An 18,015-nucleotide genomic window follows, 5' to 3' on the forward strand; every position below is an offset into this window, starting at 1 on the left:
AGTGTAAATTTGTGATCGGAAACCCATTCACTACACTATACATTTTAGCAAGCGTAATTTCTGCCTGCAATTTCAAAGCGGAATTGCAGGCGGAAATTCCGTAATGTGAATCTAGCCTCAGCCCTCCATTACCTGGGTGTAGCATGTGTTCCAGTACAGTCTAGATTGCTCTTTAATAATAGACTATTCCTAAAGCCTCGGTGGAACAGACAAAGGTGTTTTATTCGTCTATGCGATTTTCCATGCTGTGACACATTAAAGTTAAACTGCTGGCTACGTCCGCTGAAAGACTGCAGAGCAGAATGGGAGTTCTGGCGTAAGATCATAGTCACTTTTAAACAAATAGAAATCCCGGATCTCCGAGCCAAATCCTTTGTAGCGATAATAGGTCCTGGTTAGTATTAGAATTTTTAGCTTTTAAATCTCATGACACAACATGGCAGGAGGCTACATTGTGGCGTAACAAACAGCAACATCAAGCGCCCTCCTTTCTGACAGGCGACATTGAGTAACTATCAGGAGCCGGAAAGAAACTCCCCGACTCTTTTCATTTCACTTCTCCGGTCACTGTATTTACACCTTTCCCGCTGGCCTTCAATCGATGCACGCTAAGCGCTGAGGTGGAACAAGAACTTTTCAAAGAAGTCTGAGCAAATTCTTCAGCTACAATGGAAGGTTAACGCAGGTAGCTGGAAAAGGGAAAATGTTATGTCAGCAGCAAAGAAGACCGGTTAGAACTTTTTTTTTTTTACTGCCATTAAAACAAGATGGAGATTTGGCTTCAGGATAGACCGGCTCAACGGCGCTGATCGACCAGACAGGTGAATGGATAAAAAGGATTTATTGACCAGAATGCAACGCATTTCGCTGCGCATGCGCAGCGAAACGCGTTGCATTCTGGTCAATAAATCCTTTTTATCCATTCACCTGTCTGGTCAATCAGCGCCATTGAGGCGGTCTATCTTAAAGCCAAATCTCCATTGCTGTTTATTTTCCGGAGGGCAGCAGACGACCTATCTTATACATTGGTACCATTGTTGTGTATGTGGCTACACAACCACCCAGGGTGAGCAGCTAATCTTTATACACCAATCTCACACTTGGGTTGAAACAATACTACTCTATGGAGGGGTTATTTACTTATCATTAAAACAAGATGGCACACATGGCCAACATTGAGGCTGGCCCCCCACATACCAAGCCCCTACCAATAACTGTGGCACTTGTTCAGGGGCCTAAAAGGGGACATATCACAACCCATAATGATGTAATTTAGTCTGTGATATCGGCATAAGCACTGGCGCCCTACAGGGTACCCACCAAGACATACCAGTGACTTTGGTCCACACCTACAGTGTCATCATCTTCTATGGAACCTTGAGCCAATACACCACATATGGATCACCCCTACGCCTTATTGAAGCCATCATGGATGTCCAGCATGTGTGAGTTCTGTAGCCGAAATTTTAGACACCTATGGTGACATTACTTCCTGCTCAAGCTGTGGCATCATCATCTGTGATGTCAAGGCCCTAAAGAAAACGATTCAGGACTACCATTCACATTGACCATTATGACAATGCCCATTATGACGATTATTAAGTGTGTAGCCATTTGAAAGCAACATCAACTGGTTAGTTTGGTGGCTTCATTCATTGGGGCCTTCCATCCAGTGCTACTATCCAGATTCATTTAGTAGTTACAGGCCCGGGCTAATCAGCAGCTATTATGGGGTATTTAGCCTTCTGGCTGTTCTTGAATTGCTTGATTTTCGCTTTCAGTCTTTCCTTTTTAAGTTCTGACTTGTTAGTTTATCAGTTCTGACTGTTTGTCTAGTATTTAAAGGGGTACTCTGGCGCTAAGACATCTTATCCCCTATCCAAAGGATAGGGGATAAGATGTCAGATCACCGGGGTCCCGCTGCTGTGGACCCCCGGGATCTACTATGCAGCACCCACCTTTAGCGGCTTCCGGAACCGCTGGAGGTCCTCAGGCTGAGTCCATCTTGACAACGAGGACGGAGCATAGTGACATCACGGCTCCGCCCCCGTGTGACAGCTGTAACGCCCCCTCCCATAGGCTTGCATTGAGGGGACGGAGCGTGACGTCACACGGGGGCGGAGCTGTGACGTCACTCTGCTCTGTCCCTGTGATCGCCAGTAATAAGACCCGGAGCGAACATGCTCCAGGGACTGATTCTAATGGGGTGCAGCGTGGAAGATCACTGGGGTCCCCAGCGGCGGGTCCCCTCCGATCCGGCATCTTATCCCCTATCCTTTGGATAGGGGATAAGATGTCTTAGCGCCGGAGTACCCCTTTAACCTTGTCCTGTCTGTTTTGTATATACTTATGGTCGGTTTTATCCTGTTTAATTTGTATCTGTTACCTGAACTTATATCCTGACTTGTATTCTGACCTGTTTGTGTTTTGTACTCCACCTCAGTATAGGTTCTGATCCATTGCTTTCTGCTTTGCCCCTAGTCTTGAGAGAAGTATTTGATTTTCCTTGTTTGAATCTGAACCAGCATTCTAATTTGTACTTCAATACGGCATAGGTCCTGATCCATTGCATTTTGCTTTGTCCCTAGCCTTGTGTGTTGTACTTCTGTGTCTGGGCTTGTGTGATCCTGTGCCAGTGTATCCTGATCTGTATAGTGTCCTGACTTCCGTTACCTTTTCACTCACCTTCATTCATGGTAAACCTGCTGCTATATCTTCCTGGAAACCTGTTTGTCATTACACTCATACCTCCCATATTACTTTGGTCCTGAAGCTGTTAGTCAGTACTCTGTATACTTGCCACTATATTATCCTGATACCTGTTTGTAACTACTTTGCATTTCTTCCGTTATATATAACCTTGGTTCTCTGTTTGTTAGTTCTTGACCTGTTTCCCCGACACAGTTCCGTTTATTATTTTGACTTACCACGCCCCTGTATCTTATATAGCGCAGGGACCACCATCCAGTTGTGGATTTCAGGTCCCTCCAGGTTCATGGATTTCAGCATGGTTATACCTATGGGTTTGTAAGTAAAACTATGTTTTAATTCACAGCGCAGTTCGTTTTAGTAATCCTGATACCAAGAGACATTGTTGGCTCAGTCTGCACCCACTTAAAAGACCCCCTAATCCAGGAGTTCAGGAAGCCCGCTATGTAAAACACACATTGCCTTGCAAAAGTATTCACCCCCTTTTACTTTTTTCCCGTATTTTGGGGCCTCACAACCAGGAATTAACATGGATTGTTTGAGGATTTAGATAATTTAATTTACAGCTCCTGATACAACTCATGTACTGGGCCACCACAAACTCCCCATCTTAAACACAGCCGTCCTCGGCACCCAGTCCTAGCGGATGGATGACTTGAAATGGCCACTTGGGCCAGGTGACAACAACAGTTCCTGGGGCATTGATCCCTAATGTCCTTCACAGATCTGGATAATGAATTAACATAACTGGGGATGAGTCCATGTAGCATTTATCAACAATGTCCTCACATGCTCCTGTTGTGATGGAATTTGAATATGTGGAGTTTGCAGAACTTGTAACTGCATCCTTAACACATTTAACACACTTGAGCTGGATCGGGCTGCTGGAGGCTCTCTACCCGATGCCTTAGCTGCTGGGTAGTGATGAGTGGCATTGGCCATATTCGAATTCGCGATATTTCGTGAATATATAGACGACTATTCGTCCCATATCCACGAATTTCCCGTACTCGTTATATTCACATATTCGCATATTCGAGGAAGAAAACAGTGAGGGGGTGGGCAACTTTACTATTGGTTGCTAGGGATGTTGTTGATAAAGTGTATTTACATCATTCTAATTGGCCCAGAAGTTAAAAGAAGGAATATGCGAATATGCACATATATACGCATATGCAGAATTTTTTTTCGTAATTTCGAATATGTAGTGAATATATTCGCAATATTCACAAATTTGCGATATTCGCAATAAAAATTTGAAATGCGAATATCCTGCCCGACACTACTGCTGGGGCCCTTTGGCACTAGCTACTTCTCCCCAGAGCACTATACATACTTTGACAACATTACAATATTACCTTTACACATAGCATCTCTGTCACTATACTTACCTTACTTATATCTCAGGGGAACCCTCTGGCCAGTAGAGCACCCTGTACACGAGGACAGGAAAAAGGTTAGACATGTGAACATTTGACATTATGGACTGGAAATATACATTTTAGCTGCAGTCCTAACTAGGTATTACATATGACTAGCCTACGTCCAAAACTCTATGTGCATCACTGAATTAGTTCTATATAAGCTGACTCTCCTGTGAACCAGAATAGTGCCACCGTGGTGGCAGTCCATCATTGTACCATACCCCCTGACTCTATCAAACTTGATGACTGTGGCTCTTCGCCGCTCTAGGGGTGGCTCTCCCTCCCGAGGATGTTCTAGCCTTCTGATACATAAGGTCTCAAGGCCCATAGTGTCCTGTTGCTGTGCTTGGCGCACTTTATACGGCATTACTTTAGGGCCATACTCCTTTCTCCTCTGAGCCCTCATCTCTTCAGCTATGGCGGCCCTCTCGGCCTTGGCTTCTGGAACTGGAGGATGGGACTTCCCTGGCTGGGGTAGGAGATGGTCCCTCATGTATTGGATAAGTGCTGGCTCGTCACCAAATAGCCACAGTGACAGCAGTGGTGACCGAGGACGTGCTGGGGGCTGATGGACCTGGGGCCCTGGCTCTGGGGGTAGATGGAGGGGTAGAGAACATGGCCTCGGCCGTGGTACTCACTTCAGACTCCTCCATAAGGATCTCCGCCAAGGATCTCCAGGTCCAGTGGTGGGGAGACAGCCCCCCCCCCCCCGCGACGGTCCTCGCGACGATGCAGGCATTCCCCCCGCTGGAGTTGCAGGCCAGTCCCCATTGTCCTCAGGCAACGGAACTTTAAGATGGGCATCTTCGGCCCTGATGGAGATCCTCCGCAGATGATTCGCTAACTCCTGGAACATCTGCGCCATGGCAACTTTCCGGGTCTCCTGCATCATCTTGGGACTCTCTGCCCTCGTGTTTTGCTGTGCCTCCGCCATCTTGCAGACTTCTGACAAACTCAGAGGATCCGCCGGCGCTGTTCCTTTTATGTAGGCCTTAGGGAAAATGGCCACCGGCCGGTAGTGCGTCAGCGGTGCAGAACTGACTTCCGCTCCCCCGGCAACAAGGGGAGGATCTTCACAGTTACACTTCGACATAGATACAGCAACATGGTTTCCACGCCCAAGGGCGGGGTGTTGACCAGTGCGGGACATTTTCGCACGTTTATCTGGCACATCTTTAACCCTTGCAGGTACAGGCAATGGTTTGTTACATAGCATAACTTCAGACCTGATTTTACACATGGTCGGCACAGTTCTGGGACAGTTCACAATGACGGATAACAGTCTTTACTTCACCTCCCACTCTATTTCACAAGCGCCTCGGATTAAACACTTTTCACTGACAAAGTCCTGTACACTTTCTGGTTAGGGTGACCACATTTCCTAACTGCCATTCAGGGACACTTACTTTCACAAGTGCATTTTGTCAAACTTATACTTGAGACTGGCATTGGGCATTATATGTGGAGGCACAGGACAGCCCCCCCCCCCCCCGACATATGTCCCTGACTTATAATGCCCCCTGTCCTTTGCCCCTCACATATAATGCCCCGTGTCCTGTGCCCCTGTTGCGGTTCTAAAGGTGATAATCCTGTCTGCAGCTCCACTTATTGTGGACAATCCTGCATGCTACACCAATTGTGATTTTAGAATTAGAGTAAAACAAACATGCCCCTCCCCCGACCATGTGCTCTCTTTGTTGGAGTCCAAATGGCACCAACTATATGAAAACGGAAGCAGGAAGTTCAGGCTAAATTTATAGGTCCTAAATATGTTTGTAAAACACCCAGAAACACTGATTAAGTTTTGTACAACTATGAAATAATTGTACAAGGTATTTTGGCAGAAATGTCTTGTACCGGCAGTGTATACCACCAAATTAACTATCACTCGGTAACCAGCAAAGTTAATAACATTTAATAAAAACATTAATTAGCTAAACCAAATAAGACATACATACAAGCATTAATACAATAGTACATACTCTATGTTTAGCAAACTAGCAGGAATCTACGCAAGTGATACATGAATATTTAGTGTAGAAATGATACAATCAATATACTTATCTATCCCAGGCTAAAGAGCAGGATGCTCCTCTCTCAACGAAATTCCCAAGCAAAAGAGGCCCAAAGGCTATGTGGTTTCCTGTGATATCCCCTAATGCCCCACCCCTTTGGCCTACTCTCCTCACATAACCTGGAAAAACAGGTTCTTTAGCCCCGCCCACTGTGGCTGTGGCTAAACCAAGCTAAAACCGTAGGGGCAGGGAAATGTATACTGCATGGAAACAATGGATGTAAAAACACATAATTTCAGTGTCCATAACAGCCCCTCACATATAATGCCCCCTGAGGGAGCAGGACAGGGGGAATTATGTTTGAGGGGCACAGGACATAGGGTATTATACATGAGGGGCACAGGACACGGGGCATTATATGAGAGGGGCATTATATGTGGGGGCACATGACAGGGGGGCATTATATGTGGGGGCACATGACAGGGGGGCATTATATGGGGGGCACATGACAGGGGGGCATTATATGTGGGGGCACATGACAGGGGGGCATTATATGTGGGGCACATGACAGGGGGGCATTAGATGTGGGGGGCACATGACAGGGGGGCATTAAATATGAGGGGCACATGACAGGGGGGCATTATATGTGAGGGGAACAGGACAGGGGGTATTATAAGTGATGGGCACATGACTTTGGGTATTATAAGTAAGCGGCAAATGTCAGGGGGGCATTATTTGTGCATTATATGGGCACATGACAGGGGGGCCCCTGTCATGTGCCCCCACATATAATGCCCCCTGACATGTGCCCCTCACATATAATGCCCCCCTGACATGTGCCCCTGACTTATAATGCCCCCTGTCTGTGCCCCTCACATATAATGCCCCATGGCCTGTGCCCCTCACATATAATGCCCCCCCCTGACATGTGCCCCTCACATATAATGCCCCCTGAGGGGGCAGGACAGGGGGCATTATATGTGAGGGGCACATGTCAGAGGGGCATTATGTGTGAGGAGCACAGGACATGGGGTATTATATATGAGGGGCACATGACAGTGGGGGGTCCTGTCATGTGCCCCCACATATAATGCCCCCCTGACATGTGCCGCTCACTTATAATTTGCCCCTCTCACTTAGAATTTGCTCCCCCCTCCTCTTTCTCACGCCCGTCACCTTTCTCACACGCTGCGGCTGCTCCATTCCTGCAGTCAGTGAGAGCCGCTGGGACGTGATCTCTGGCCGTCGGCGCCATAATGTGGTGTCATCACGCCGGCCTGCCGTGATTGGCTCTCACTGACTGCAGGAATGGAGCAGCCGCGGCTTGTGATAGAAAGGTGACGGGTGTGAGAAAGGGGTGGTGGAGCGGGACAGCCGACAGCTCCCGCTCCACCATGCTATATAGTACAGGAGGAGGGGCAACAATCTCGGGGGGGGGCAATTGCCCCGTTGATCCCCCCCTGGAGCCGCCGTCCGCTGCTGTGCTGTGACTCACAGCACAGCAACGGTCGGTGGCTCACGGGCTCAGATCATTCCGGGACACTGCATTGTCCCGGAATGAGGGTGACCAGGACCCGGGACAGACTCTCCGGGACACGTGGTCACCCTATTCTGGCGCAATTTTTGTCGCACACAAATGTTACACTCTGCAATATTGGACACAGTTCAGACTGGGGGGATACTTTAGGCATAAGGCACACACCCGTATCCTGTTTGTGACGCCAAAAGTTGTGGTATGGGGTGTGAGATGCAGGGTGGATGGAATTACCCTAGGGGCAGATGGCATTAACCCCTTGTATTAATGACTTCAGGGCTTGGTTTATCCTCAACACCACCTGAAGGTATATCACTGGATCCTTGGCTATGCACGGGGGCAATAATAACTCTGACGCCAAGTTACGGACAATGGTAGCTTTACTGAGTGACAGAGGGAACAGTCACTTCAGAGACCTCAGGGCTTGCTGGGACTTGTAGTGGACTGGGACAATATTGCTGCAGGCCACGCTGACTGAAGACAGATGACTTTGACTTGACTGACTTGAATGGGACTGACTATACCCCAATTGTAGACTTGAAGACTTGTGGCTGCAGGACGGACTTGAGGTCTCCTATGGACTCCAGACAGACTCTTAGGACTTGACTTGGCCTGGACCTCAGCAAAAGCTCAGAGCTGAGCTCAAAGAGAAAGAGTGAGAAGAGACTCCTCCCCGGGCTTATATAGGGGAGACTCTGGTGTGGTCCCATAGGTCACCCTTAGTTCACATGGTAACTGACACCTCACTGGGTTAAAATCACATGACAACAGGTTAACCACATGACAAATATTCTTAAAGGTGCAACACTCTCATATACAATACATAGCATAAAACCAATTGTACAGAGGGAACAGGTGAAGGGGCCCGGGGGACACTGCAGGGAGGCTGCCTGACAGGGTAGATAGGGTACAGGGGTACAACTCCTGTACTGGGCCACCACATAAGGCTGTAATGTACCAAAATACCAAAAAAGTCAAGGGGGTGAATACTTTTTGCAAGGCACTGTAGGGTCTAGCTCTCTTGTCCAATTGATGGAGCTTGTGACAATTCCAGTTCAAAAATTCCAGCTCAGTAAGTGAAAAATACACTGACCTCCAGTTTTTCAGGTTTAAACATTCACGGCCTTTGACATGTGATTGATGTGTCGGGGTTAGAGGTAAGCTAGTGTTTCCCAACCATGGTGCCTCCAGCTGTTGCAAAACTACAACTCCCAGCATGCCCGGAGAACATTTTGCTGCCTTCAGCAGTAGATGTGTCCACGGTTCACGCCGGCGTCACCTCTGTGAGTCAGTCTAGTGAAGCTTTCGCAATTTTGTCCTACCTCAAATAGTCCAATTCCTGAGAATTTTATGGTTTACTTGGTGACTCTGAGGACAGCGAGATTCTCGAGCCGGGCCTGGTGCGCCAAAAAGGTCACAACAACAGTAATGTAGTATCTACTTATTGTAGAGTTACTAACACTATTGTTGTAGAATGTAGGGTAAGTGATAGGGGCTGGGCTGCAACATTACATATAGCCAATGGTAGTGTTTCCCAACCAGGGTGTCTCCAGCCATTGAAAAAGTACAACTCCCAGCATGCATTTGGCTGGTTGGGAAACACTGAGGTAAGCTGTAGTACCAGACATGTGTTCGATCTTGGGTCCTAGATTCAGAGCCTCAGTCATCACAATTCACCTACCCTAAGGCCGCATTCACACAATTCACCTACCCTAAGGCCTTGTTCACACGGCGGGCTTTCCGAGCAGAATGTGACAAAAAAATTTCGCTTGGAGGAAACATCTGAAGCGAAAATTTCAATTACGACCTCCGCAAAAAAGAACTGACATGTCAATTCTTTCTGCGGAATCTATGGAGTCAGCACGTTTCTGAGCGGCCATAACACAGGTAGACATCTTACAAAAAATCTGACCTGTGAACACGCCCTTGAATTCCGGCAAAAATTGCTGCAGAATTTCTGTGTTCTCAGAACATAGGGGGGAGATTTATCAAAACCTGTCAAGAGGAAAAGTTGCTGAGTTGCCCATAGCAACCAATCAGATCACTTCTTTCATTTTTAACAAGGCCTCTTCAGAAATGAAAGAAGCGATCTGATTGGTTGCTATGGGCAACTCAGCAACTTTTCCTTTGGACAGGTTTGGAAATATCTCTCCCACAGAGTTCCGCAAAATTCGAGCCCCATTGACTTCAATGGGATTCCGTAAAATCTAAGACTGTCGCCGCAGAAAAATTCTGCTCTCTGAATGGGGCTGCGGAATCCCATTGAACTCAATAGGCAGTAAATTTCCTCAGAATTTCTGGCGTAATTCTGTCATGGAATTCCGTACAAAAATGTAAAAACTACAATTCCCAGCATGCCCGGACATAAAATATGCAGTATGCCCTAGCCGCTGGGCTTATTTCTGGCTATGCTAAGGTCACCCTGTGGCTTCTATATAGGACAATGTAAATAGGATTGTCATACATCATATGGTATCATCTATAAATGGGGAATTGAGCGCATTCACCTAATATTCATTTTTCCTGAGCGCAGTGTAAGCATATTTGACGTGACAAATTAGGTGTTACGATAAAATTAAATAGGCCATATAATATTAATCTCCGAGCGCTATTCCTGTCCGATCCTTCCATGTGGCACATATATATCATCAGATATAACATCATCCTGCAGGCTATTCAATCTTCTGATAAAATAAAGGCTGCGGCTAAAATGATGATTGATTAATATATCCTGACACCTCCGGCGGCGCCGACAACATGACGCGTGTACTAGATGCGTAGATTGTGATTGAACAGAATGAACCTTTATCTAAAATCCGCATGGCGGTAGGTAATCCTGTTATATAGCTATTCCGTGTATTCTGTATACCAGGGGTGGACATCTTAAAGGGGTATTCCGTAAAGGGGTATTCCCATCTTAAAGGGGTATTTTTTTTTTTCATTTATATCAACTGGCTCCACAAAAGTTAAACAGATTTGTATCTGTATTATCAGCTGCTGAAGTTGAGTTGTTCTTTTCTGTCTGGTAACAGTGCTCTCTGCTGACATCTCTGCTTGTCTCGGGAACTGCACCGAGTAGAAGAGGTATGCTATGGGGATTTGCTTCTAAACTGGGCGGTTCCCGAGACAGGTGTCATCAGAGAACACTTAGACAGAAAAGAACAACTCAACTTCAGCAGCTCATAAGTACTGAAAGATTTTTTAATAGAAGTAATTTACAAATCTGTTTAACTTTCTGGAGCCAGTTGATTTATATATATATATATATATATATATATATATATATATATAGTTATTTTTCCTGGATAACCCAATTAAAGGCGTTATCCAGGATAAGAAAATCAAAGCAATTTCTTCTAGAAACAGCTCCACACTTCAGTCTTCAAGTCGTGTGTGGTATTGCTGCTCAGTTCCATTTAAGGGGTTATCCAAGATTAGAAGGACAGAGCTGGTTTCTTAAACAATTTCTTTAAAAAATGTAAACACCAACCCTGTACTCAGGTTGTGTGTGGTATTGCAGCTCGGTTGCATTGAAGTGAATGGAGTCAAATTGTAATACCACAGACAACCTGAGGGCAGGCGTGGCACAGTTTTTATGGGAAAAAAAAATAGTTCTCTTTTTCTATTCTTGGATAAATTGAGCTGAGTTGTAATGACACACACAAGCTGAAGACAAGAGTGGTGCTGTTTTTGGAAGAAGAGTGTTTTTCTAATCCTGGATATCCCCTTTAATACGTTTTGAAAGCCACAATATTGGTTAAGGAGACTTAAAAATGGTTGTGTGAGATTAAAAGGAAAGGTCTCATTTTTCAGGAAACAGCGCCACTCCTGTCCATGGTCTAGTTTGGTACTGCAGCTAACTTGCATTTAAATGCCATTTATAATGGTTATGTCAGTGTTTCCCAACAGGGTACCTCCAGCTGTTGCAAAACTACAACACCCAGCATGTGGAGTTGTAATTTAGCAACAGCTGGGAGGTACTCTGATTGGGAAACAATGGGTGAAGTAATAGCTCTACCTGCCACAGTGCCTTTATGGAAGTGCCAGCCTCAGTCCCATGTCCAAACTGCAATTCCTGCAGCTACCACAAGTTTAAATGATGAATCTAAACAATCAGTTTAAAGGTATGTTCACATGTTGCAAAACTACAATTGTCCGGGCATGGTGGGTGTTGTAGTTCTGCAACATCTGCAGGGCCACAGCTTGGAGACCGCTGCCCTAAATCCAGTGCTACAGCAACAACACAAGATGACAGTGTTGCGCTGCCTGCATCACAGTCAGTCTTAGCTTATCCGGTCAGTTACTTACTGCAACCCTAAGGTCATGTTCGCACGGAGAAATTTCTGTATGGAATACGGTGAAAAAATTCTATTTGGAAAGTTAGTTGCAGCAGAGTCCCATTGCTTACAATGGGATTCTGCTGCAACATGCACACTGCAGAGCTTCCATGGCCGTTGCCAGTCCGGGCACGCTGGAAATTGTAGTTTTGCAACAGCTGAAGGTTCTCAGTTTGGAGGCCACAGACAGGAACATGCACAAACATTTTGGGAAGCAGGGGCCCAAGTAAAAAAACTGGGCAGTTAATTTACCTAGATATCACTGCAATCAGCAGCAGCGCTGTCCAGGAAAAAAGGGTACTCGAGGAGGAGGCATCATAAGGGCAGGGGCTTAAAGGGGTATTCCAGGAATAAACTTATATATATCAACTGGCTCCATTACTTCTATTAAAAAATCTCAATCCTTCCAATAATTATCAGCTGCCAAAGTTGAGTTGTTCTTTTCTGTCTGACAGCAGTGCTCTCTGCTGACACCTCTTTCTGTCTCGGGAACTGCACAGAGTAGAAGAGGTTTGCTATGGGGATTTGCTTCTACTCTGGACAGTTCCCAAGACAGGAGTCATCAGAGAGCACTTAGACAGAAAAGAACAACTCAACTTCAGCAGCTCATAAGTAGTGAAAGGATTAAGATTTTTTTAATAGAAGTAATTTACAAATCTAACTTTCTGGAGCCAGTTGATATATATATATATATATATATATATAGATATACAGATAAAAAGTTTTTTCCTGGATAACCCCTTTAAGCCCCCATTCTAGTCTATGTGTGTACATCCCTGACCACAGATATATATACAGTACATGGAGGTATAGTATTGGCCCATATCAGGCCATGAGCGACATGTTCTGCATCTATACTACAGTGATCTGTAATATCTCCATATATATATATATATATATATATATATATATATTGACTCTTATACCCGTATTATAGTAACTTGTTTCAAGTGGCGTAACTTGTAGCTTCTGGGCCCCAATGCAAAATCTGCAACAGGGCCCCATTTGCCAATTATAATACTGGTCTCTTATGGGGAAGATGTGCTTTGGGGCCCCCTTAGGCACCAGGGCCCCGGAGCGACTCTATAGCTATGCCCCTGCTTGTCTCCACGTGACCCTGACAGGCATTCTCGGCATGGGGAGTTAGGTCGCAGCAGTTACTATAGAAAGCCAATGTAAGGAAATGGGTGTAACAAAGGAACGTCCTAAACATGTTATATATAAAAAGACACAGGCAGCTATTCAGAGGAACATAAAGACACAATAAACTCTATAAATAACCTATAAAGCATGTGGTTAATTCCAGAAAGTCTTATGTAGTCCCCATAACACATCTATTTCTATGGTCCCGTGGGCGGAATGTCTTCCCGGAAAATTTGTGTTAGATCAGGTTCAAAGGGAAAAGAGACACAAGCTTTATACTTCTAGATATTTTTGGACCAAATTAAATTTAAGCAAATATTGAAAAAATTGAATCACAAATACACTATACTGCAACCATACTGACACATGCCATGTAGACAAGGGAGATTATTGAGTTCATAGTCACTTTAAAGTGAATCCTTTCAATGCTGTCATTTTTATGGCTAATTTTCTGTCTCTTAATACATCTTTATGATGTTTGGAGCACCCATATTTCTGATACAGAGCTACCAACCCCCAGTATACAGAAGAATTAAAAGGGCATATACATTTTGTTTTATATATTTTTCTTTGGCATGCTATAAAAATAAAAAAGCATACTCACCTCCCCCAGTCCCCTGCAGCTCCCGGTGTGGGACATCATCCGGTTTGCCGTTCTTCTTCCTGGCCGAGCTGGAAATTCTTGCAAAAAAAAAAAAAGTGAAAAGCAGAGGACTGGATTCTGCAGGGGATAGTGCTCTATGTGGCCCCCGCACACAGGGGGAGATTAATCTAAACCTGTCCAGAGGAAAAGTTGCCAATAGCAACCAATCAGATCACTTCTCATACAACTCAGCAACTTTTCCTCTGGACAGGTTTTGTTAAATCTCCCCCATAGTCCATAGATGCTTTTGTACCCCCTTCACAGTACACAGTAGCCCCCACTGTATCCCCCCCCCCGCACATAGTACATAACACCCTTTGTGCCCCCTTACACAGTACATAGCCCACCCTTTGTGCCTCCAACACAGTACATAGAACCCTTTTATGCCCCACACACAATATATAGCCCCCTTTGTGCCTCCTTACACAGTAAATAGCCCCCTTTGTACCCCCACACACACATCACATAGCTCATCCCCCCTCCCTCACAATACATAACCCCCTTTGTACCCCCAGGAACCCCAGGAACAGAAAGTGTCAATGTGGTGTCCCGGTACAGGATCTGGTCCTGTTCCTGTCTAAAGTCCCCTCAGCTAGAGTTCTTCCATCTCCACAGGGCTCTCCTGCAGGGCTTGCCCCTTGGTCGCCTCATATAATTGTGTTTACATGTATAATATTTAATGTGTAGGTAAAATAAATGTATAGGACCTTCCCAGGTCATGTGATATGCTATCATAGTTGTACAGATATTTAAGGACCTTCCTGGGTCATGTGATGTACCCAGAGTTCAGGACCTACAGGTTTGCTGGCCAATGAGCTTAGTCCATCACCCTTGATATACAAGGGTCTGTAGTCACTAAATTCACTCTCTTGTTCCTGCTCTTCCTGCTGGACACTAAAGCAAGCACAATCAGCACATCTTCATTCATCTCAACTAGGCCAAAGCCTAAAGGACCAGCAGCCACTAAAACCGTGAGTTATAAAGCTCAACCTACGAATCCTGTGTGACTACTATTCTACTCAAATCTTATAATTCGTAGCACAGTGGCCTGCTTAAAGCTCATTACTACCAGTCCCAGCAAAGCCTGTGAGGAACCTGCATCCCCGTTACCTCGAGAGAAACTGTTCCATTGTAAAGACTGTTGCATAAAAGTTCAAGTAAAAGTTTCCAGTTATCTCATAAAATCTGCTGTGGACATTCCATATCCCTGCTGTTTGTGGGCCGGTTGGCGGCAGGACCTCTAATACTAAGCAAACCGCACCCTGGCGTCACAACAATTAAAGTTTAATACCACCAGACCCTGCATTCACCATTGCAACACCCCTACACCACATCAACTTAATAATAGGCCTAGTACCCAGAAAAGAAGCCTGACAAGGCTGAGAAGAGGGGCACATGACAAGGGTAGGCCGTAACTGGGCAGTTAAGGGGTTAAGTTCAGTGGCAGGTGACGTAGGGAAGAGATGGGGTATAGAGAGATTTATATGAACAGGACTAGAGAGGAGGGGCCACACTGCATAGTGGAGTCTAGGAGATGTTTCCCTCCCTAATTTTCGTTGTTGTCGTTTCTGCCTCTCATCGCAGCAGCGGTAGCAGGAGAGGGATTTGGAGGCTCAACTATGAAAATGATGGTGGTTTGGAAGATGGTTTTAACCCCTTAACGACGCAGGACGTATATTTACGTCCTGCGCCGTCTCCCGCGATATGAAGCGGGATCGCGCCGCGATCCCGCATCATATCGCGTGCGTCCCGGCGCTAATCAACGGCCGGGACCCGCGGCTAATACCACACATCGCCGATCGCGGCGATGTGCGGTATTAACCCTTTAGAAGCGGCGGTCAATGCTGACCGCCGCTTCTAAAGTGAAACTGAAAGTATCCCGGCTGCTCAGTCGGGCTGTTCGGGACCGCCGCGGTGAAATCGCGGCGTCCCGAACAGCTGATCGGACACCGGGAGGGCTCTTACCTGCCTCCTCGGTGTCCGATCGACGAATGACTGCTCCGTGCCTGAGATCCAGGCAGGAGCAGTCAAGCGCCGATAATGCTGATCACAGGCGTGTTAATACACGCCTGTGATCAGGATGAGAGATCAGTGTGTGCAGTGTTATAGGTCCCTATGGGACCTATAACACTGCAAAAAAAAGTAAAAAAAAAAGTGTTAATAAAGGTCATTTAACCCCTTCCCTAATAAAAGTTTGAATCACCCCCCTTTTCCCATAAAAAAAAATAAAACAGTGTAAAAAAAAAAAAAATAAACATATATGGTATCGCCGCGTGCGTAAATGTCCGAACTATAAAAATATATCATTAATTAAGCCGTACGGTCAATGGCGTACGCGCAAAAAAATTCCAAAGTCCAAAAAAGCGTATTTTGGTAACTTTTTATAACATTAAAAAATGAATAAAAAGTGATCAAAAAGTCAGATCAAAACAAAAATCATACCAATAAAAACTTCAGATCACGGCGCAAAAAATGAGTCCTCATACCGCCCCGTACGTGGAAATATAAAAAAGTTATAGGGGTCAGAAGAGGACATTTTTAAACGTATACATTTTCCTGCATGTAGTTATGATATTTTCCAGAAGTGCGACAAAATCAAACCTATATAAGTAGGGTATCATTTTAACCGTATGGACCTACAGAATAATGATAAGGTGTAATTTTTACCGAAATATGCACTGCGTAGAAACGGAAGCCCCCAAAAGTTACAAAATGGCGTTTTTTTTTCCGATTTTGTCGCACAATGATTTTTTTTTCCGTTTCGCCGTGCATTTTTGGGTAAAATGACTAATGTCACTGGAAAGTAGAATTGGTAATGCAAAAAATAAGCCATAATATGGATTTTTAGGTGGAAAATTGAAAGGGTTATGATTTTTAAAAGGTAAGGAGGAAAAAACGAAAGTGCAAAAAACGGAAAAACCCTGAGTCCTTAAGGGGTTAAAGGTGGTCTGGGGATGGTGCCCAGCTTAATGGTAAATTCTCTGCAGGCATGGGCATCAGGAAGGGGTTGGGTCTCTGAAAATGGTGCCCAAGGGCCTGGTGCCTCACAGCTAGGGATAAAGTAGGAAAATCATGGGGTCATGGGGAGCGAAGTGCCTTCAAGTTCTTCTCCTGCCCTTTATACTGAGATGTTTACTAGATATCTAGCTATATGATGCTCATATATGGATAATTTATTACAATATTAAATAGTTTGTTTGATAATAAAATTGGGTCTGTATGATCTTAATACAACCGAGTATCAGTCATTTTTTGGGGGGGATTGGTAAATTTGGGGTGCTTTAAGGGGTCATAGCAACAAGACTACCCCCCTAGTCATGTAAACTGCAGGATTTTTTTTAATGATCTCTTATTATATTAAATAGTGAAATGGAAAATGTAAAAAAAAAAATAATAATAATAATAATTCTTAAAAAATATTGTTCAAATAAAAACTCTATATAAACCACAGGTCATTTTTAGAGGATACGTTCTTCCCCTTTAGAAGGAGAGTCAGTGTTCAAGAGAAATGCATTAAAATAAAAAAAATAAAAAATAAAAATAAACTTTCCTACCAGAAATTGCGAGAAATAAAAGATTCGCCTTTATCCCTCCAACAAAAGGGATTCATCGGAATGGCGGTGGAAACACACGCGTACAGTCCCCATGAACCATCACATTAACTTTACAAGCGTTCTTCGTGTGTAGTCTGCGCAGAAAACACCGCAGTTATTTAAAGCATCGGCCTTGATCAGCTGGAATAATACACCCCCGGCTTCTATAGGGAATTTACAATAAGGGGGGGGGGGGGGGGCGCGTACATCGGCGCTCAAGCAGGTGAATTCTTCAGAACAAAGAGAACATTATGCCTTCAGCAGATGGGAAGGAGTCATTTTGGAAATTCACCATCCTGTTATTTCAGCCACCGCGCTCTCTTCTGAGGGACCCGCGTATGTGTCGCTCGCTGTCAGCTGCTCCTGAGTAAACAGAACGTAAACACGGCGAGGACATTAGCGTCTAGACAAGTCCGTAGTGTGGCTTTTTCCTATTTTAATGCAGCGGTCTCCAAACTGCGACCCTCCAGATGTTGCAAAACTACAACTGCCAGCATGCCCGGACAGCCGACGGCTGTCCGGGCCTGCTGGGAGTTGTAGTTTTGCAACATCTGGAGAGTCGCAAGTTTGGAGACCGCTTCTCTAAGGGTGCGTTCACACGGCCGTCTGTCCACGTT

At 45.1% G+C, this 18,015-nt stretch overlaps 1 long non-coding RNA gene across 1 annotated transcript; it reads right to left on the minus strand.

Annotated features, from left to right (window-relative positions):
* Positions 1-218: 218 nt before the first annotated feature.
* LOC130284588 (uncharacterized) lies at positions 219-17,648 on the minus strand. The gene is made up of 3 exons (XR_008847099.1): positions 17,360-17,648; positions 4,101-4,142; positions 219-689 (listed from the first exon to the last, which is right to left on the minus strand). It is a non-coding gene; the product is annotated as an uncharacterized LOC130284588 (long non-coding RNA).
* Between the last annotated feature and the right edge of the window lie 367 nt (positions 17,649-18,015).

The sequence above is a fragment of the Hyla sarda genome, chromosome 8 (genome assembly GCF_029499605.1).
Source record: "Hyla sarda isolate aHylSar1 chromosome 8, aHylSar1.hap1, whole genome shotgun sequence".
Classification (NCBI taxonomy): Eukaryota; Metazoa; Chordata; class Amphibia; order Anura; family Hylidae; genus Hyla; species Hyla sarda.